Raw genomic sequence first — 24350 nt, 5'->3', positions numbered from 1 at the left:
TTTACCCTGTCTGAGACTTAGTACATCATTTAGGAAATTGAGATAATGCTTCTTCACAGAGAATTAAATGAAATAACATATATAAAGCTTCTCCTACTAGTTTAGCACAGATCCGTCAATAGTTGGTATAAGTAAGTTTCCTCTCTTATACTTCCTTCTACAAATTCTTTGACACACAAGTATATTGTCATTGTCTGTATAGATTGGTTTGTGAACGTGGTAGGGTTATATTTTACCTCTTTCTTTTTCAGTGTCCTCCGTGAGGGGGGAAAAAACAAAATACAGAAGATATGAATAGCTACCTTATTGGAGAGCTATGGTGACAAAACAAAATGGCAGATTTTGAGATGCTTTGAAAAAGCAGAAGAGACATTAAAATATAAGAAATGCACTTATATTGGCAATAGAATAAAAATGTTAATGAATAAGTTTGGTACTTAGAACAAATTCAGCTCTTTGAAAGATAAAATAAAAATATGAGTTATGGTAAATTATTTCCTTAAAAAGTCTAGGTTTAGGAACTATACGTTTTCTAAATCCCTCATTTTATTATCAAGTTTTTAAGCACACTGAAGAGTAAAATGCTTTCCTAGGGGGCAGACGATGGCACTCTGTCTGTTCTCCCATCACTAGATAACTTTCTGATTTGGAGCAAATCAACCTCTTTGGACAGTAGTTTTCATCTTTAAAATGATTTATTGAGGGGTTAGATCCATCTTTTCAGCTCCCAAATTGTATAACATTATTATTCTTTTTCTATAAAATAATCATTGGATTTTATTTAAAGAAAGCAGGTGTTTGCAAAATGTCAGGCTCATCTCATCACTACATACATATGCACAACTTTAATTAAGGGCCACTGTTCACGGAGGAAACCTACGAGGTGTCTTAATAATGACCATTCTCCATACAAAGGAAAATAAACCAGTATTAGTGAGAGAAATTCACTGGAAGAAGTAAAAGTTCCTATTTTATGGGCTCACGATAGAATCTCGAACCTTTCTTTAGCTCCATTTCTTTTCTCAATAGTCCAAAACGAATTTTATAACTCAGTTGTCTCCCAGCTATTATGTGCAGCCTGCTGCAGAGATGAGTTTGTGAGGCTTAACCATACAAAATGGTATATCTAAAGAGCGCCCGCATATATTTGTAGGGATGTTTTTATAGTTGAAAGGAGCTTTGCTTCAGTTTGTTTTCCGTTTTCTCCTTTCTCCTGTAGGCTTACAAAAACTATTAACAAAAAGAGATCTATCAAGAATAGAACCTGGAGAAACTGAATTGGACTAGAAAAGCTAAGGTTTACATGTGCAACTATATTAAAAGTCCAGCATGCACCAATGTTGACGGAGGATGAGAAAATGTCAGAGTTTCTAATCTTATTAAAGCATTATTGCAAAACTGCATCAATTCTTCATGAAACCAGTTGGAGCCTTTGTCATACCGTGTTTCTACTTTACCACCCATTAGGTTGCCTTGCTTAGCCATAGCCTAGGAGGAATTAAACGCTGCAGGTTTCTTCAAAGGGTTCATGAAGTAAACGATACTTAAACATTAGAATGATGCATTTTCTTCTACGTGTTTCCTCTCCAAAGCACAAGAAACACACATCTGTTGCTATGGACAGGTAACAGCAGGTCATATTAGCATTATGAATTGATGATTGTGTCCATAATCCATCCATTTTTCTATAGACGTCGAAGAATTAGGAAAGGATGCCTGGCACATACACTATAATGTGGAGGAAAAAAATACACACACAGACCCACACACAGACACACACACACACACACACACACATAATATACATAATACAAACAACATATAATATATATTGTATATTTTTATGTATAATTTTCCATTATTTATATTCATTTTATGCTAAGACTCTGTGTTCTGAAAAAAAAGGAAGTTGACTTCATTTTAACAGTACATAATATTTTCTTCTTTTTCAGAGAGGAGGCAAATTAGTGCATACTTTCATTATCCTGACAGGGAAATGTCCTGGGTGTCCTGTTAATTGAAATGGACAACTTCCTAGGCTCAAAAATCTGTCAGGTGGTCTTGTTGTAGCAACATAATGCTAAGCACAGGCACAGACGAAATGAGTCACATTCGCAACATGCTGCTGGGTAAATTGATTTAGGGAGATAGAAATTACACGTTGGAAAATAAACTGATGATCACAGAAACATACATTAAAAAACTGCTAATTCATGCTGATGAAGAACATTCTTAGTGTTAGACTTCATTTTCATTCAAGGTCACAAATGCTGTGAATACCCAAGGTCAGGGAAAAAAGATAGTGGGCCTTCCAAGTAACTTATTTTAGATTTGAACTGTCAGATCCTAAATCAACTTGGAATGTAGTATTCATTCTCTTGCCATAGAAATCAACACTGCTTTTGTTTCTCAAAATGAGGTTTTGCATCAGCTCTCTGAGTAAGTATCCTATGGTGCAGTATATTACACAAAAGCAATTTGTAGAGGTGTGGAAAGAAAAAAAACTTAATGTATTTTTGCATTGCGGGAAACACCTACTTGTTAAATGGGTTGTGAAAATGAAAGCATTTTAATGCATATTGCAAGAATCTATTAGTATTTTGTTTGACCTCACTTGCAAATTTGGCTTCTGGTTTCTCCAGCCAGCAATCTTCTCTTTCTCTGACATGAATGGAGTTTAGTAAGAAAAAAATGCTGAAGGTTGTTTCCCCACTTCTTAAAAACACCCTCAAAACCCTAAATGGCATTTTGCCTAGCAAAGTTAAAACCAACAAACATGGTACTACCAACCAGATGCTTCATAGAAAAAAAGTCTCTCATGTTGGCTACGCTTGATCATTACGTCTATACCAATACCAACTATTAATAGGTACAATACCAACTATTAGGTAGACACTCTGAGTTACAATGTTTGCATTTATTATGAGTCATCACTGTACAAATTTATTGATGTGGCTATATCTTCTAACTTTAGCTTTGAATCTTTAACTTAAATTCGATATGAAGATTTCGGAATATGTTTTCAAAGAGAAGAACTATTTCCACCAAATATAGGCATGACATAGAATGGTTAGAGGGAAGAATTCTAAACACTATTCTAAATGGTATCAAGTATTTGAAAAGAGTTCTAATCACATTTGAGTGCAAATTTTAGGTTAGACTTAAGAAAAAATAAATGGTACTTATCATGAGAGTTATTTCTGATTAAAGTATCTGAATTGATTTTTCGCTAGAAGTTGTCAAAATACCCTAGATTTGTTTTTTCAAACAAAATTGATATAGTCATGAATCTCATTTGTATATGAAAAAAACAATGTACTATTTAATCTTCTAATATATTTTGCTGGCATTTCCATTCTATAACTATCTAGAAAAAAAGGTACTTTTTCTTATACTATATCAAGAATTGATCTGAGGTTTTGGTTTGTTTCTAGAATTGGGCCTGACTGAATGCTTTACTTGGACCTCCTGGAAATGGGCTAGGTGTTGTATGGGGAAAACAGAAGAAATAGAAATGGAATATGCCCAAGTTGCTTGCAGATAAGTTGGAGATGAGTTCGGAAGAGCTACCACTTACACAAATGAGTGATACAACAGCATCTCCTTGGAAGAAAGTTGCCTAAAACTGAGAGTGCATGTTGTGTTTACAGCTCACAAACAGTTAATCCATCTGTGTCTTCCTGGTGCCTATTACTGCGTCCAGAACATAGCAAATATTGAATAAATATTTGATGAACCCACTGGATGGACTGAGATCCTACTCTGAAATACTCTGACTTTCTTCAAGTTTTTTACACTCTTCATTCACGTCTTCAACAAATATTTATTAAGTACTTACTATGTGTAGACAATGTGGTATGTGTCACATATACACACACACTGTTTCTGCTTCCAGTTTAGTTAAGGAGACATTAAGCAAATAAACTCATGAAGGAGTATATACAGTAACTCTCTGAGAAAAGCACCCTAGGAGATAGAATAATGTTGATAAAACTGACCTTGACTGGGAGTCAAGGTAGGATTCTCTAAGTGACTCCTGAGCTGCCATGGGAAACAGATGAGTGTTAGTTAGGCTGATGTGGAAGCAAGCAGAGATGGCAGGGGTCTTCAGGCAGACGAGGGTGCATGGAAAGAGGTGCCACGTGACCATATGGCATATGTGTCATCCTTAATGAAGCAAAGAAAGAGGGGACATGAGTCTGGAGGTGAGTCGGGGCATGCCCTATAGAGCATGGTAGGCCTCATTAAGGAGATGACTTCATCCTAAGAGTGATGAGAAACCATGGAAGGAAAATTAGCAATCTGGCTGCAGAGCAGTGACCACCTGGGAAGAGGCATGGGAGCAGCTAAAAGGTACATTCTGTTTTTATCAGAAGGAATGAACACTTGTCTACAGAAAGCTATCAGTTTCTGCCTACATACTTCACAAAGAACCAGGAGATATTACAACATTTTTTTTCCTTGACTCTTTCGGAAAGCAAGAGCTATATAATGGTGACTTGACTCCATAGATCTCAGAAGTGTCACAGAAACAAATAAGAGAATAGGAAAAGCCCAACTCCTTTCCTTCCATATTGAAAACTCTGCATACACTTGTGGTTTTATGAACAATGAAATGTGGCTTGCCATTTGTATATCACAGTAGTACGTGCTCAGTTATGCTTGAGTGGGAGACGGCTTGAGCTAGATGTGGCCAGAAAGTAAGATACCCTCCAGGTGACTGGATCCAGTCTTCTTCTAAAAATTAAATCAATATCTAGTCCATAATATTCTATAACAGATAATGTTGTCATACAACTTTAGAGTGCTGCTTATCCATGTACGGTCCACCTACCCCTGAACTAGAATCAACTGGACTGATGCCTACAAATGAAGATTCTGGGCCTCTTAGTTCTAAACTTTCCAGTTCCTAAGTGTGCCCAGAGAATCTGCAGATAGAAAACATCATAGGTGATTCTCAAGAAAACCTATGTTTAAATATTAGGCAATGATTCCCAAGCATTCATAAATATAGGAGTCACTGGGGATCTTATAAAATGCAAATTCCCAGGATTTATACCAAGAAATTTTAATTCAGGAGATTTGGGGTGGCAACTAGTCATAGATTTTTTTTTTCCCATAAAGCTCAGGTGAATTTTAAGTGCAAAGAGCCATTGGTCTAAAAGTTTTCCCTAGTTTATTTGAACTATTTCTAGTTAGATCTCTCAGAAAGCATATACACACCTGTATTGTAAGTTCTTTGAGGTCAGGGGCACTATCTTTTCAACCTTCTCTCCTTAGCACTAGGATAGGGTTAACTCTTACTGTTCTTTAGACCTCAAATGAAATGTAATTGCCTTCTTGACTAGATGGAATGTTCCTGCTACAGATCCACAAACCTTTGTAATTTCTCAAATCACTCATCACACTTCTTTGTAGTAAACTGATTATTTTTCTTCTAAGTTATTAGTAAACACTGGGAGACACTGTCTACTTTATGCTCAGTAGAACTGTTAATATCTAGCAGAGGACCTGGCACTTAATAAATACTTACTGAATGAAAAATATATGCAGTAAATATTAAATAAATGTTTCCATTACTTGAAGACTATGATCTCTTTTAACCTCCTCTTTACCTGTGAAAAGATATTTCATTTAAGGTTTCATATGAGATCCTAAAGCAACTTTTTAGGCTAATGTTAAGAAACAGACATCAAATTCTGGTAGGACTTCTCAACAATGACTGGCATCACGGCCCAAATCTGGCCACATCTCACCCTCTCTACAGCCGCAATCCCAGTCCAAAATGCCTCCATCTTTCCCTTGAAGAGGAAATCAAGTAGACTTGGAAAATAAAGGCAACCTCATGCTAGCAATCAGGAATTAGATGGGTGTTAAATAGAGGGTACATTCAGAGGATCTAGCTTTAGAAGAAAATTGTCTTCAAAGATTGAGATAAATAATGAAAATTTAGATAATAAAGTAGTTAGGATGGGGTCCTGAAAAGAATCTGAGTATCTACAGGAATGGCTTAACAACTGATTGCAGAACAAGACTTTGTAAGTCTATATTGCAGAAATAGAGCAAGTACAGGTGAGAGTAAAATGATCAGGATCTGGGTGTCTTGGAGGCATTAAAGGAGATACTGAATTTGTTAATCAAGAATCCAGATTTAATAAAGAATATAGTAAAGAATAATTTAGTGGGCTTTGATAAGAGGGGGTTTCAAATATGGATGACTTTCCTCCTCACTTTTATATCAAGAGGAGTAGCAAAAGGTATGATCTTCATGAAAAAAAAAGGCAGTGGAACATGTTATTATGGACAACTTACTTCCTGTTTTGAACACATAGGGGACATGATTTTGAGAGGAGAGTTTGTTCAGAATGAAATGGAGGATTTCATGGAAGGCAACCAAAGTGAGGACAGGATACATGTGAGATATTCCCCATCTTCTATTTTCTAAGAAAAGTGAGAGACATCTAGTCTAATCTTCAACTTAGACTGTAAAAAAAAAATCATTCAATTTGTTTCTGTCCAATTTTCATCTTGTCACAGTTTCTTTTCAATTCTAATTCTACTGATTTTTCTACCTCTTTCTCCATAGTACTAGAAAAATATTGAAAGAACGGGATAAAGAAACAAACTACTGTAATAGGAATGCCATAGTATCCACTTAGCAATAAAAAGAAACCCATAAAGCCTCTGGTAAGACCTCAGACTCCACACAGCAGTATTCCACCCAGAGACACTGAAAGGCAGGTTAAGAAATCTTGGAAATACACTTGGAGCTCAGGATTGCGAATCCAGGAAAGAACATAGTGACAGCAATGGCAGCAAAGTGTCATGAAGTACAAAGAATGCCTTCTCTGGGCAGAGCTTTAATATTAGGGAGTAAAGCACTAAATCTGGGCTAGGGAGAAAAGATGATAGTGAAAGAAAGGTAGAGTAAAAGGATAAAGAAACAAACAGAATTGATAATGATGGGAAAAGAAAATGAGACACAGGTTAAAGTATAGACTCTCAAAATGTTAGCAAATATAAACCTTTAAAGTTAACCAAATTATAAAAATAACCAAAATATCAGCCGGATTGACCTTCTTATGTCAATATGCAATATACCTTATAGTTGAGAGTCTGAGTTGTGGACTTACATTGACTTCAGTTCTTTGATTGACAGCTAGATGATCTTAGGCACAGCCTTCACTCTTTCTAAGTCTCAGCCTTTATCAGTAAAATGGAGATAATGATGCTTCTTACTTCATATGGTATTTACATTGATTAAATGAAATAAAACATACAAGTGTTTATCATGGTGCCAGGAAGCAAGTAAGAACTTAATACATGTAATTTAGTATTAATAGCTATGATTTGCTTTGCTGCCTTTGCTAATATTCATCAATAATGAAGTGTGCAGACAACCAAAGTTTATTCTGGGTGTCAGGGGAAAACAGAAAGTAGGGCTGCCTAATGCTTTAGACAATTCACAGGATGGATGGCTTTGCATAAACTATTGAAAGTTAAAAAAAAATCAGAGGGATCTTTACATAAATGGTAAAGATAAAACCACTAAGACTTAAAATATTGTTTTAGAAATACGTTGTGTTGATAGGTATTGGTTTTCTCATGGAAAGTACTAAAAACTTATAAAGGTTTTAAAATGCCATCTTGTATTTCACACCAGCCACAACAGAAGTTGTCACACGGTAACCAGAAAGGTAGTCTTCGTGTAATTTAAACATTTAATGAAAGCGAGCAATTCAGATTTTCAATTTGACGTAAGGTGTCTAAATGGAGTAATAATCTTATAAGTAATCTTGGGAGCATAAATATATTTAAAGCAATGCTAAAGTTTCTAAAAATTTCACCATAATGTTTTTCTTATAGAAGAAAATTGTTCTTGAATAATATTTTCTTGTTCAAGTAGTGGAGAAAATAAATCAATGGAGTTTTTATTCAACTCCTACTATGGTAAACACTATGGACACGAATAAAATGGGGCAATTATCCATGAGGACATTATCTGGGGAAATGAGGCTAGCAAAAAACAGGAGTGAACAGTGGGAGATGGCACAGTCATCAGTTGGAACACCTTATGCATCCAACCTGAGGCTGAAGCTAGGATACTACGAATCATCTATGATTCCTTCCTTTCCCTTAATCTTTATATCAAACCTACCTATTCCACCTCCACAAAAGTCCAAATTTGACTTCTCCCCATCCGCACAGCCACAATCATAAGACCACAATACCTTCATCTTTCCCTTGGATAAATGCTTTTGTCTCTTAACATCACTCCTTTCTACCTACAGAAAGGAGTCTATATTCTATCCAATGGCCTGTATAAGCTTCTCGAATATAAACTTGGTCATAGCATTTTTCTGCTTCAAATTCTTCAGTGGCTCCCCGTCACAATTAGAATGAAATCTAACCACTTCTCACGCTTATAGGATCGTACATATTTCCCCTGCCTATTTCACCTAACACTCTCCTTCAGCTTGCACTAAACTCCTCATACTTTTCTTCTTTCTGCCCCTAGAACAAACCAAGGTCGCTCTTGCCTCAGGATTCCTGTATGTGCTGAACCCTCTGCTTAGAACCCTCTCCTTCCAGATATTCCAGGATGGTTATAACTCTTTAGGTTTCGATTCAGAGGTCATCATCTCAGAGAGGCCTTCTGTGACCATTGTATATAAATGGCCGTTCACCCTCAACTCACCACTCACGACTGCATTTATGTATTTTTTCTAATCACAGTCATAACTATTTATATGTACGTGGGTATATCTTCTTTTTTACTTCACTAGAGTGTAAATTCCTTGAGGGCAGGGATCTTGGTTAACGTATTTTTGCTGTATCCCCAAGTACCTCCTTAAACCAGTGCCTGACGTCTAGTAAGCATTTGTGAGTTGAATGTTGAATGAATGAAGGGGATCATTACCCATAGCAATCATCCAGGTACATTCCCAATCTCTGAAGCCATCTCCTCCCAGAATTCTTTTCTGTCTTTCATGAGCTTTTGCATTGAAAATCTCCCCTTACCCTCCTAATGAGAATTGAACCTCTCAATCTTCTATTCACCTTCTCCCAAAGCCTTTTCTTGACACCTCCCAGGAGATGAAACTTGACATATGTAACACAAAACAGTATAAGTATTATCTACTTTTTCCCCTCCACTCCCAACTTGACCTTCAACTACCTTCTGAGTTCAGATGCTATGTTAATTTAAGAGGAAGAGAACTCTTAAATATGGGAACATAAAAGTCCTTAGGACATCAAGTTCCTGCAGTACTGTCACTGCTTATGTGATGGTTGGTGGCCCTGGGGACTGATCTAGGCAATAATTTCCTAATAATTGTAACAAAGCTGACTGAAAAAAATAGAACCACCACATAAAATGTTTTTTCCCAACTCCTGGAAAATAGTTTCATGTGCCAAATGACTAACTTACACATAAACTTATAAAATACATCTTCATTTTCATTTCATAACTACCTGAATAAACTGAGCTATAGAACTGCAGAGGACAGGGAGGTCATCATGGCCTGAAGTAATTTAAAAAGCCTCATGGAGGAGGCGGAGGGACTTGAGATGGGCCTTGAATTACAATTGGATTTAAATAGCTACCATACTTAATTGCATAATTTGCCCTCACCTAACTGTGAGGGGAAATTTGCATCTCCTCTATGCTCAATTTCTCCTGGCTGGCTGCCATGCCTGTCAACAGTAGCAGCCCTTTTGCTGAAAAATGGCCAACAAGGTAACTGTGAATAATTTCAGGCTGAAAACACTTGAAATGTCCACACACTGAAATTTTAATGGGTAGAGCACCTTAAGAGTATATTTGTGTGGACTTCTTTTGTATATTTGTATGGATTTTGTTTTTTAAGATTTCTCTTGGCAGCTTTAAACAGGTACAAAACAACAAAATAGCAGGAGCTATAGATTTACTGAAGTCAATCATCAATGCATAACATCTTAATTACTTGCAACCAAACTGTGCTTCAAAGTTATTAACCACAATAATAATGTGTTTCACCATATGGTTTGACATGGCTCGTCATGGGTAAAGTGGGAACTGTGTTGCAGGACCTCCCTCTTATCCTCCATTAGCATCAAACTTAGCAAACAAAGCTCTGAAGCTTTCCGAGAATATCTTCTGTGAATCTCTAACGATCCTATATAGTACATTTTAGATAACCCAAAACAAAACAAAAGAAAAAAAAATACAAACAAAAACAGGTGGGAGATACGTCATTTCAGGGACTCTCAGAAGATGACACCAAACAGTCATCCTCACTGATTGTCAAAAGACAAGAAAACCCAAACATCCAAGCCTGCAATGTCATCATTCCCAGTAACATGACTAGTTTTCCAAAAAGAGCACCTGTTGCCTGGAGCTCATTCATGGTCACTGCCACTTTCGCCTTCCCTTGTCCCCTCACGGTACACTCCAATTACAACTTCTTATGGAAACCACTCCTTGCATAATAGCCACCCTTTGGCCTTGGCAACTTCGGCCAAACAGGTGCCAGCTGTTGGCAAACCGCTGCATTGGCCAGTCCTGACTAAGTGTTCCCTTGATGACCCAGAATCGAATACTTTAAGTCCCATGCCTTATATAAGTGACCTTCATACATCGGCACAAGTAGACCGGCCTGAGAGAGAAAATCCTAAAGTAATGAATGCCATCACTTCCTCTCCAAGCTAGAATGGGAATTGATATTTCTAGTCAATTTCAAGAGCTTGGTCTTCCCTGGAAGAGGACTTGAGTAAAAAATCTTCTAGGTTTTTTTAACCCACAGTCACAACCATTTCTTAGGAACTAAGGTGTCTAATCTTTTGGCATCCTAAAAGGCATACCATCACCCTTCAAGGCAAACCAATTAGAGAAAAGGAAGGTAGGCAAACAGAGTGCCTGTCAAAACCACAGCACTACCCTAGATGTCTGATGTTAATCCACCAGGGCTCAGGTGTGTCCATGGTGGGAAGAGCAATTTGAAGATGTGGGACTGAATTGGGACCTGCATGAAGTGCATACCTTCGATGGGACCAGTTCTCAGTTTGGAATGGTTTTTTAAACTGAACCTTTTGGAACTCTTGATGACTTTAATCCTCTTCCAGCATAGTAATTGGTAAACTGCACGGCCATGCTTGTTTGCCTATCTTTTCAATCCATAACCTCTATGTCTAAGTTGAGGCCATGTCTATCTGCTCTTAAGGATCTTGTATACAATCCGGTATATATTAATAATAATGCTAGTAAATGAACAAAATAATTTCTGAAGTGTTTCCTATGGAGCAGATACACTGTCATTTACATGTATTATCTCATTTAATACATGTTAATGTACAAAAGCCCTGTGAGAGAGATACTATTATTAGCCTTGTTTTTCCTATAAAGAAACTGCACATTAGTGGGTTGCAAAGACTTGCTTAGATCCAGAACTAGTAAAAGGAAAACTAGGACTGCGATCTAGGTTTGTGTGACCTTAAACATCCATGTTTTTTAATCTTTGTGGGTAATCCCACAGAGATAATCCATGTTTATTATCTATTCATAAACATTTGTTTAATTGATTTCATAATATGAATAAAACATTGTCATGTTGAAACATTAAATGGGTTCAGACATATTGTGACTTCATTCATGCTCCCTTTCTAAAGTCTATAGCTGGCCTCTAACACATAAGGTTGGCTGGGACCCTTGAAACAAGGGGTTCTGCTGACCTCATCGTGTATCGCTGGGGCAAGGAAAATTATCATAGTTTTAGAGGGGGTTTCTTGTTTGCTAGAATGCGAGGGCTACCAGAAAGTTTTGTTGTGCTCACACAGTAAGGATACTAGATTCTTTTATGAGATGCCATCTATCAGGGTTTTCAAGTTATGTTCCAGGAAACCCTTCTTCTCATGGAAGTATTATACATGCAGAGTTAAGCTTCAGGTTTTTGTGTAAGTTCTCATTCGAAGTTAAAATGAGCATATGAACATATTAGTCACCAAATCAGTGTCATTATTGAGTGGAGAGAGTTTTGGAGTCAGCTACTTTGAATTATCATTTATAATCACGTGACACTGAGTAAGTTACTGAACCCCTTTCTGCTCTATTTTCTTCATCTAAATATGGAAATAATTTTTTCATTATAATATTGTGGTGAAGTGAAATGAGATAAAATGCTTAAAGGAAATGGGACATACTAGATACCTGAAAAATTCCCACATCTGTATTCAAACTGCATTCTGATTTTCACCCTTGTATTAAGTGCTACTATCCTATTGAAATAAACCAAACCAATAGCAACATCAAATACTTCTCTTTATCTTTAGCTCCAACCCAACAAAACAACTTAAACATAAGATATTATTGAAATTTTACCAAAATACAATTACTTATACTAACTAAACAATAATAATGATAAAATTTGTATAGAGCTCAGTATTTCTAAGTGCTTTATATCCAAATCATGGAATTTATTAGGCACATAAGAGAAGTCAGTAAGAATTAGCTAAATTAATTACGTGTTGTAATTATTAGAGAGAAATTGCAATTGTCATCACCTTTATATTTATGATCTAATTTATTTAGTTTCATTAAAAATTTAAGTTACTTTTAAATGTCCAAATATATTACTTTGGGAAGTTTAGACAACTGGTAACTTTCACCACAAATAACTATAAATCAAACTAAATGAATATAAGCATGTTTTCTTCATATTGCTTTGTATATATATAAATTACATGTGATCGTCTTTTCTTGATTAGAATATGAGGTTAAAAAAGCAGGGTTATTAGATATTTGAAAGCATAGAAAATTGAATACTTGGTGGCAACACAGTTACTTTAAAGATGAAGGTTAACTATTTTATTATGGTTTCTGCGCAGGGCAGTTTTTCCACATAACTGATGCTTTTTAAGATGCTGGCAATCGTTACTTTAAAATTGGAACAAAAGAAATTAATCCTTTCAGAGGGAGTGCTGATTCAAACCTGCCAGATGAAAAAAGAAATAGCTCTAATCTGACTTCAAAGCAGAAGAGTTTCTATAGAATTATAAAAAATGAAAAGGGACTGTCCAATGTACTAATGAATTGAGAAGATTATATCATCAAAAGATAAAATTTGAGTAGGTCAAAAGTTTTGAAAACATCTAGTGTATCTTCAAAATGGAAAATGAAATATATATACATGCTTTTCAAAATAAATTCATCTGCAAAATGATCACTATCATTCAGGACTTTGGAAAGATCTACAATACAATGTAAATGAAGGTAGAGCCTTTTTATTAGGAAACAAAGAAACAACAACCCCTCAATGACACATATTACGTCTATTCACTTGGCTTCCCCGAATGTCTCAAAAACTTTCTAATTTTGCACTGATGTCTTAAGCTTGGATCTATTTATATTTACTTGAAATTAGAAAAATCTATCTTACCACCTACAACTTTGACACCTTGGGTTTTAAATAACACGTGCGTTACACTCCTAACATTGGCTAGGACTGGTGACATTTGCAAGGAGACCTGACGGTGGGAACCCAGGTGCATTAGAAGAGTGGACATTGGAAAGTCATTAAAAGAATTTTTTTTTTCTGGATCAGTTCTGGACTAGTTAATTATCAAGGGACTAGATCCAGGAGATGTCACATGTGATAAACACTAAAATGACAAGACACTGATCATGGGTCAAAGGCACTACTGTATAATGTTTCAGGGAAAGATTGGAGTGTTTGGCCTGAATGTCCTGGCCACATTCCAAGTTGAGAGATTGCAGTCTGCTTTTCTTAAATCCCCCCTGTCATTTCTTTTGGAGGCTGTACTCTCATTCAATTCCTTTCTTAAGTGCTTTTGCAGTATTGTTGTATTCTGTTAAACAACTGCTCTGTTCCACTCCAGTGATGGAAAAAGTAATTTCTGTGCTCTGTATAGAGTTTGTAACACACTCCTTAGGGGGTGAAAGGTGCAGCACAAATGTACCTTCTGCTCATTTTAAAAGAAAGCTACATACTTATCTTAATATAACAGATATTTATTTTTTAAAGCCCAATACTACAGGTTTCATGAAATCATTTTCCAAACAAAGTGAATAAGAGTTCAAGCTGTTTTTTTTAATGTTGGATCTCATTTTTTTCTCATCTTGCCTTACTTCACCATGATAGAAGAATCCCAAAGGAGTGACTTAGTGAATTTGAGATTCAAGGAATACACAAATGTAATGTGCTTCGTGACGCTAAACTAAATTCATAGTTTGACTAGATATGGAATATAAATGAAATAAGCTCAGGGCAAGAGTTCAGGACATCTCAATAAACACAGCATGAGACCATTTTCTGCGTAGCTCACTCACTACCTGGATACCGAACTTGAGAGGTTCAAAAGCCAAATTTCATTCATCTGAGAAAACTTTTAAAACTGTGAAATGATGAGACTTTATTCTAAATGAAATTTCCCCTCATAATAATAATTAAAAAAATGAAAATGCGAGAAAAAGCCAAACAAGGAATATTTCCTCTTGCATTCACAAGTGCATTGTTATTCTTTCTGCCAAAGACATTTCAACTTAAGGTAAACACGTTGTTCATAAATGAAAACTATTATAAGTGACCAATAAGCACACGCCAGGATGACTTTTAATTTACAATTTTTCTGGCCAGGAGGGAGCACACTGTACTGACGTGCTTCCCTTGATCCCCTTAAATTTATCACATCCATGCCTTTCTGCCATTCTTTTTAACTAGTGAAAGATTATGGTAAAAAATTACAGTAAAATCTCTTTAATTTTTTGAAAAGTATAAGGAGGAAAAAAAGGTATACATATTTCTATCCTTTTATTAAAAAAAGGATCTGCAAACATCTCTATGCATCCTGCAACGGCAGTTTTTCCCTTCAATATCTTAGTGATTTTACCATGCAGATGTTTAACGCAGAGCACACTCCTAAAATGGAATTAGAAAACCTTGAAATTACTAAAAGCAAAACCTCTCAGGTAATCCAATCACTGAAATAAATCCACGTACTCTGTTTATGTTCTTTTAATTTTGAAGCAAGTGTCAAAAAAAAGAACATTTATTTGGATGAAGACAGTTGAAGTGAAAGTGAATGCACATGATAAATTTCACATGATGAAAAGCAGATGATCACGAGTACTGTTGTCCCTCACTATCCTGGGGGATTGGTTCCAGGACCCCTGCAGATACCGAAATCCAAGGATGCTCAAGTCCCTAATATAAAATGGTATAGTATTTGCATAAAACTTATGTACATACTCCCATATACCTCAAATCCTCTCTAGATTACTTCAAAGACATATGTAAATACTATGTAAATAGTTGTAAATACAATGAAAATGCTATGTAAATAGTTGCTGGGGTGCAGAAAATTCAAGATTTGCTTTTTGTAACTTTCTGGAAATTTTCAATCCACATTTGGTTGAATCCTGCACATTCGGGACACTTGGATATGGAGGGCTGACTGTATTTGAAAATCCACATCACTTTGACAAAAATCTTCTCATCTGAAAAACAGACTTTACAATGTGCTGTTCTCTCAGGCATCATGGACACCAAGAATAGACCATAAATTGGTAGTTTAGAGTGCCTTTCAGTTTCGGTTTTTCTAAAAGCACTTCACAAAGCAAATTAGTCAGATAATGGTGGTGTGCTCACTTCTTTGCAGCCTTTTTGTAGCCACTAATAGCACACAATCTTTCCAACCGATAGAATGGATTGTAGGGATGGCAGTGTAACATCTTTAGTCTTCTCAACTCTGGTCACATTCTCTTCTTAAATAACATGTTTGTACTTTCTTCTTATTCGTAAAACAGCTTAGAGTTAAAATGTATACTAATTAAAAAGTCCCTAAGCATTGGTTTTTTTAATCTAATTAATCATAGGATCTACAGTTGATATTCTTTAAATTATCTATGAATGATGAAACTCCAGAAGGTTTTACTGTCACTCTAGCAGTGGCTTTGTTAGTGAGACTGGGGACTTTTTTTTTCCTTATTAACTGAAGTGAACTTTATAAAGGATTTGTAAAATATCACCATTTTAGTCTATCCAATATAACGTTAAAGAGAGGAACTGATTATCATACTGGCAGCTTTTAGCTATTTTAAGGGTTAAATACGAATTGTCCAAGAGCCCCTTAAACTTACTGTGATTTTTATACTAGAATAGTAATGAATTAAGGTGTAGACAATAGTGGTATTCTGACTATTAAAAAAGGATACTCAAAGGCAAACATATTGGAAGTCTTAACTTTTAGAATTCTTTAATATTCAGTTACATAATTTACTTGAGATGATTTCTGTTGCTAATTTGGCTAAGACAATTTTCTGCTTATTGTTCGCTTTTTATTTTCAAGTAAAGACGTATTTGGGAATTTAAGTTGGCATTTCTTGGAGTGTCTCAGTACATGGATATTTCACCAACGGACATCAACGGAAATAAAGGTCCAACAACAGTATTTTCAATTCATGAAAAGAAGATGACAAAACGTTTTATATGGAAAACAAAATACTGATTGGAATCTTTTGGCCCCAGGATAGCGTGTGTGACTAAGGCATTATTAGACAATCCAGCATCAACCTTGATAGTTTCAAGTGTAGACACAAAGTATAATTTTCTTTTAAGGACAGAAACCCTCATATCTTCAAAATGAAGAAGTAGTTAAGGTAGTTCTAAAAAGTGATTTTTAAAAAACCACTTACGTTCAAAAGCAAGAGAGGTATTTTGTTTCCAAGGAGTAAGTTTACAGTTTTTAATCCTTCCACTGCTTAGCTGAAGAAGAAGAACAGCACTCTCCTTTCCATTTTGCTTTGCATCTGAATCACAGCTTGGTAACGGTGAATTAATCTTGAATTACTTCTGAAGTAGACTGTGTCCTATATTTTAACATACCCTAATCCAATTTAATATAATCTGACCTAACATCAGTAATGTTTGCATTTATTTCACGTTTCAAATATTTTGTATATTTCCACTAACCTCACTGATATGTTTAAAATAGTCAGCGATTCTCAGTATGAAATACCCGATTGTATAATCAAAATCCTGCCACCTATTAAGTGCAAGTACTTATTTAAAACGTGTGGTGATTAGAACCTTTTCTCTCAAATCACATCTTGTTGAAGTTAATGAATTCTCTGTAGGAATATTAACCAGCTTCTACATTTCAGTGCTGATCCCTTCCCCACCTTTGCACTAACATATTGAATACATTAACTACTAACAGTGACCGATTCCTGAAAAATCTCTGATAAGGTGGCAAAGGACTGCACTGGACCCTGCATGATACATACCTTTCCTCTTCCACACACCCAAGTTCAAAGTTTGAATATGGGATTATTTTAATTTAGTTGCTATTAAGTACATATGTTCTGATAGATGTAAATTTAATCCAGGTTAGACTATTTCTGCCAGGGTGGAAGGATTATAAAAGCAAGGGCAGTACAAGTCAGAATTGAACTTGTCCTTGAAGGGGTTGTCAGAAGCAGTTTATACCATGGTTATCCTGATTTTGAGCATTGCCATTAGTCTCCCATTTTTAGACAAAAAATATAAAAGCATGTCAAAGATTTAGACTCTTTAAAGATAAACTCCAGAAAAGGAAAACATAGGTACACAAAACAATCTCCCTTTAGAAATCATACCATCACGCTGCTTCCAAATCACTTGCTGCTCTTCTTATGGGGGGAGTTACAAATGCAGGTTCCAAAACACAGTCACAGCCAAGAGCATGCTAATGCTTTTCAATCATGCCAGTGTTGGAAGGAAAACAGCAGATACGAATGTCTAAAAACCCTTGGTGAATCAGAGTTTCCTGTGTGAATATTTTATAATGTATTTATTGGTGAATTGATAGAAGAACTATATAATAAGCCATTTTCTGTCACCTAATCATGGAGCCTTGCTGCTCTAGAAATTCACTGTTATTAGCCAAGAGCAGGACCTTTATACCACCTCTCTTTATTGCACGCATCCCTTGATGAGTAATAAATGTAACAGAGTGAAATTTTCTACCAACACTAAACTCAAAGGATTTACAAAATTTGATTGGATTTTGCATATAACTACACGTGACAACTTGCTATACTTAATATTTCTGAGTACTCATTGTGTAGCAGGAAATATGCTAAGTGCTTTATGTGTAATAGATTTATTTTTAAGAACTATCTCAGGAGGAAGCTCCTATTATTATTCCAGTTTTGCAGAGAAGGAAACCGAGTTCACAGAGGTTAAACAAATCAGCAGAGGTCACAAAGCTAGAAAATGGCGGTCATAATTTGAATCAATTCAGTCTAACTCACTCGAGGGTCTTCGTTCTTAAACACTGTGCTAATTCTACACTGCCTCCCCGCATTTCCCGAAGGTCACATTGTTGTTTAGACACTGCTTCATGATTTAATATCTTTTCAGCACATGTTACTCAGTGCCTCTGTGCTAGGTGCTGGGTATTCAGTTGTTACACAGAAGACATGGTGGCTGCCCTCATGGAGCTTCCAGTCCAGTGGCCTGGACAAAGCAAGCAGAACTCTTCCCTGACAAAGAGTGGTGACTTTGGGTAAGGAATAAGGATGGCACTGAATTCACACATTTAGGGTTACCTGCCAAGGAGAGCAAATAAAAGTTGCTTCTTGATGAAATTCTGACCCCTGTGCTCTTGAACTCCTAACTCTCCCTTCACCTAATTTAAAGGTCAATATCCATAAAATATCTCCATGCTCGGACTTAATTTCAGTATTTTTATTTCTCATAGGCAAACAAAATAAAATGACTTCTAATCAAGGACAGCACCGGGTAAACTATGAAGAGAGCAAGGGTTTGGGGCAGGCTCTCAGATCCTGCTCTTTCCCCCACTTTTCCTTTTGGGTTGTTATAATTCTCCTGTTCCTCTCCAAGTCTTTCAAAACTTGGTCTTGGGCAAAAATTTGATATGAGTCAGTTTCTAACTTGTTTTGAGCTTAAATCCACTTGGCCCTTCCTTCTTAAATGTGGACTGACGGCTCTGAGCTCTTGTAAAGTCATTTTAGGCATTTGTGGCACTGAAGAGAGGGGCGGGGTGGCTGAAAGGACTAGCCTCAACTGTCTAGAACTGTTCCTTGGAGCAGCTGCTTCCTCTAACTCTCCATTAGGTTACTGGGCGAGGGAATCCAGGGAACATGGTGTCCTCTGCAAGGCACACTGTCTTCTTCCCCATTCTTTCCTCTGTCTTCTCTTTCTCTTTCCAAAACAGGGAACAAGAAAGAGGAAAAGAAATTGTAAAGCGATAGGCTTAGGGTACAAGTCAGCTTCTGGGAAGAAAGAAGGTCATCTCGGTACACATTCCTCCTCTTGCGTTCACTCAAACTCAAGAGGAAAAGGAAAAAATGCCCATTCTCAAGATTGCTCATGCTCCTACTTTTCACAAAGCAAAACATGACCACCTTCTCTCAAGGCACAATTACTTAACATTAGCAGTCATGAATATAAGACAATTTAGGCAAAATAGAAAGGCCTGAGGCTTCAGGAATAACACGATCCACAGATGTTCCTGTATTTTGAGGATCTCTTCTTTTTGTTTACAGGACTCTCTGAAAATATTCATAATAGAATCCTATCATGGATTACCTGTCTGGTCCTTCCTAGTTGAGAACAACCACACTGTCCATAGGAATGACTCCCAAGGGCCATGTTTTTGTTCCAAGAACAGCTGTCTGGGATATTGCTAATTAACACACGATAGGCCCTTTACCTCAAATGGGAAAATCAAATTACTTTCCTGCTAATTTGGGAGTTAAACTGTTGGGCCTCTAGGAGAATTCTAGAAGCCCGGAGAACATATTCTTGCCCCTGAGATCTCTGTCGATACACTGGATCCCGCTCTCCCCGAGATGTGAAAGCTTAATGCTTCCTTGGATTCTGTAGATACCCCAGTGCCTTTCCTATAACATCACTGAGATTTATGCCAGCTCAAATAGTTTCTGTGGCTTGCCATTCAAAGATTCTCACTTAATACTGTGACGAGACCTATGTTTATCCTGTGAACAATCTAATTCCTGTTTCTCTGACTTTCTTTTAAGCATTGCATTTCCAAAGCCACTTGTGTGAGTTTATGTTTGCTCTTTATCTTTCTGATTTATTTGATCCATTTTCTGTATTTTGCCAAACCGGATTTGGTTGGGTAGGGTAAGGCAGACAGATGGAATTTTAGGGTTTGATATATGACTCTATAGCATCCTCAACTCTTACTGTGCTTTGAGGTTATTCTTACATATACTGTTTGATGTAGTATTTAGAAACCAATCTCTTGACCATCTAAGAGTGTCAATATGGTCCTTCTGAATTCTGAGGCTCTTCAAGAATACCCTATACTATTAGCATCAAAACTAACCACTAAGGGAAGTTTAAAGGTCTTCCCCAGGGGGCTTCCCTGGGCTTCCCTGGTGGCGCAGTTGTTGGGAGTCCGCCTGCCGATGCAGGGGACGCAGGTTCGTGCCCCGGTCCGGGAGGATCCTGCATGCCGCGGAGCGGCTGGGCCCGTGAGCCATGGCCGCTGAGCCTGCGCGTCCGGAGCCTGTGCTCCGCAACGGGAGAGGCCCGCGTACCGCAAAAAAAAAAAAAAAAAGGTCTTTCCCAGGGCTTTAATAAAGTTGTAGTACAACAGAACTTTCAGAAACCCAGCAGAGTTCCCATTCATGCTTTCTTCTTCTTTTTTTTTTTTTTGCGGTGCGCGGGCCTCTCACTGTTGTGGCCTCTCCCATTGCGGAGCACAGGCTCTGGATGCGCAGGCTCAGCGGCCATGGCTCACGGGCCCAGCCGCTCCGCGGCATGTGGGATCTTCCCGGACCGGGGCACGAACCCATGTTCCCTGCATCGGCAGGCGGACTCTCAACCACTGCGCCACCAGGGAAGCCCCATGCTTTCTTCTTAATTGGTATCAATATAGTATAGCTTTCACTAAAAAAGAAATGTGTTCTTGCAAGGCTCTCCTATATCTTAGAAGCAACCTTTCCCTTAGGTGGAAATCAGTGCTTAGTCACATTTCCCTAAGCCCAAATCATGGCTGTAGAGGTGATCAAGGGATTCTCTTGAAAGCAGCTGGACTTTGATATAAAACAGAAAAATTATATTCATTGAAAATTACTATTCGTCTATTTTTTTATAGTTTACCAAATGCACTGAGGGAGAGACGCATAAAAGTAACAGCAAAAGCTGACAAAGATCTTCCAATTCTCTTAAAATAAATGACATTAAGGTAGATAGGAGTAAAATTATACCCATAATTTTATCTGTAGACCTCTCTGTAACAATAATGGATGGAGAAAGACCTGGATTATTTGTGAAACTGACAGATGATAAACAGTAAGTTCAGTTCAGAAATTCAGGCAAATTTTTGATTCTAAAAGTGTATAATGTTACATAGTAAAAGAAATCTTTCTTTCTTAACAAAAGAATGTCCATGTAAATGAAGACAACACAAATAACAACACAGTTCATTCAAACAGCAATTAATTTGGGGATTGGTTACATGTTTGGGGCTACTTCTTACTCCTTTTGTTTTCTTCTTTCTGGGGAAACTTGGTAGCACCTGCAGGAATTGTGCACAGAGTCAAAGGAGATTGGGTAAAATCCTCCATTAGGCTTTTCCAGTCTAATCTACTTGGGAGAACCAGCAGATGTAGGTATTTAATAGAAATTAATCTTTTCCTGTTATTCAGTCTTCCAATGCTTCATTCTAATACTGGCTACACTGATGTCCTAAGCTCTGCTGGCAAAATGCTGCTGTAATACAATTTCTTTGCTGCTAGAAATGAAAAGCTCTTGAGATTGTTCTTGCTTACATAGCTGCTTCAGGTGATTACATCTTTACACAGATGTTAATTACTCTTAGGAAAGCTGCCCAAAGTGTCAGGTGTGTAAAATAATCTTGCAGTGGATCCCAAAGAGTGACTTCAGGGCTATTAGATATTATGGATATAATTTCTCACTCTTGTTGAGATCTGAACTCCTCTCTGATAAATGTAGGGCAGGTGGTAAAACCTTTATAAAGTAACCAGCTAATCATCAGAATGGGTTACTAAAAGAAGTTATACACATTAGCTTTTAGCTCATTCCAAAGTCTGGACCAGCTTCAATGAGACCAAAGACACATAGCTAGCTCGACGTGGGAACTCTTATTAAAACTTTAATCAGTGGGTCTCAGACTTCACTGTGCATTAGACTATTAGACTCCCTCTGGGAAATGTTTAAAAATATTAATGTCCAGGCCTCAGTGTAGGCCAATTAATTCAGAATGTCAAGAGCAGAACCCAGGCGTCAGTATTTTTAAAACTCCGCAGGGGATTCTATCGTGCGGCCAAGGTTGAGAATCACTGCCATGGTTGCACCGCCTTGCTGTACTCAGTCTATAGTTTGGTAACATTAGTGCAGCAGTGGCGGGTGGGATGGTCATTTGGAAGAAACAAAACGAGGAGTCTCTGAAGGAAACAAAAGCCCTGCCACACTGGATAGTGATGGGAGCAATCATTTCAAAAATATCAACCACAGAGCAAAGGACTCCCTCCAAACAAAACAAAACTAAACCCAAGAATAATGCAACTTCTAAAGTAAACGTGAAAAGAACTAGAAATAGCAACAGACAGGCCAGGCAGTGACCATCTTACAAAGAGGCAAACTACAAAGATATCCACTCATTCTCACCTCCAAAACGAAGAAACAATAACATAGGAACATCTGTAATATTTTATTGATTGTGGCTGGTGCAATTAAAACGTTAAAGAGCCACCTTAGTGCTTTGTTAATGCTTCAAGATGCAATGAGACTTTAGGTGGTTAAATGCTTACCGTAGATCATTAGCATTTAAAGATCAGGGACAGGTACCTAGGAAAGACTAAATGACACTGGCAGGTTGATTGGAGAGAGTATCTACTCAGGAGGAAATAAATATAGGGACAACACAGGAAGGGGTTTGATGATTCTAATACGACACTGAGCCCATATTTAAGAAAAACCACATACCTTAATGGGCTATCAAGTTCTGTGTTACTTTATGAGTGAAAAGGAGGATATAACTTTATTTTGCCACCAGTCTACTAGCAATCAGAAAAAATATTACATGATTCTTAAGCATCTGTCGGCTTTATCTTTGTCTTTAGCACATGCCTGGTGCTCTGAACATAGCTGGAACTGAGGAAAATATTTACTAAATACAAGAATGAAGAAAAGCATCAGCCCGTATCTCATGCTGGCTGAACTCAGAGTCTGGCTATTTAAAAGGAAATGTAAATTGAATACAGGATATTGTCTTCTCAAACATAATATTAGACTGAACTATATGAAACTGCCTGAACTACACGTTTATAGGTCAAAATGAGTCAAAGAGCAGTTTTATATGGTTAAAGAATTTGCGGTAACCTAAATGAACACAGTCTGTTTAGTTTGAAAGCTTTTCTTTCCAGAAGCTGGATGCTATGGATGTTCAACTGCTCCTAGAAAAACAAAAGTGGGGTCCCAGTGGAACAGCTGAATTTCTGACCAGGCAACCACATCAGCAAACAATATGTAAAACAGCATTACAGGACCTGATGTCAAAGGCTTCAAATATTCAAGGATGGCTGATTTGATGCATGAAACTGATTTCATTAGGAAAGTGGAAAATGATTATTCTGAAGAGAAAAATATCAAACTGACAGAAAATAAAAGTACAGGTATTTGAACATTACTGTCCTTCTTTGCAAGACATACCGTGCCCAAAAGATTAAGCAGCTTAGTCAATATTCAAGCACACCTGCTTGTTCTGATAAGAAATATATTTTTCCTATGATTATATGTTCTTTCAGAGTTTGGGGTCCAGGATAATTTAGGTCCAACAGTTTCATATGCTGTTTTAGGAAACAGAGAAATCTAATACAGGCTTTGAGTCATTAGATAGAGTGCTATCAGAAGGTAAGAGTTGTGAGTTGGTGCACAAGGATTTATTAGCCCAAAGGAGCCATCGTGGGGCTGACACAAAAATGTCAGAGAACAAACATCAGAGTGTGAAGAGGAAACAAATAGAGAATTCTCTCTGCAGTAGTCTTAGCACCACGGATTTTGAGGAAAGGTGCCTAAAAGCGGTTAAGTAAACCAAATAAGAATGCACTAATCTATCTGCTTTCTTCTCACAAGCATCCAACCCAATGGGCATGGTGAGTTTCTAAATATCACCTACACATGGACATCTACAGCTCAGCTACTTTACTTAATGCAATGACATCGGTAAGAAATACGTTTTATAGCACAATTCAGTCACACAATGCAAATATGTGACTGAATACATAATTGTTTCACAAAGCAATACTAAGCCTCACTGCATCTGATGTAACTTACACACTTTTGATTTTTGTCCTATTT

The sequence above is a fragment of the Aethalodelphis obliquidens genome, unplaced genomic scaffold (assembly GCF_003676395.1).
Source record: "Aethalodelphis obliquidens isolate GAN/ISIS:26980383/991018 unplaced genomic scaffold, ASM367639v1 scaffold8, whole genome shotgun sequence".
Classification (NCBI taxonomy): Eukaryota; Metazoa; Chordata; class Mammalia; order Artiodactyla; family Delphinidae; genus Aethalodelphis; species Aethalodelphis obliquidens.
This window is presented reverse-complemented; position numbering follows the sequence as displayed.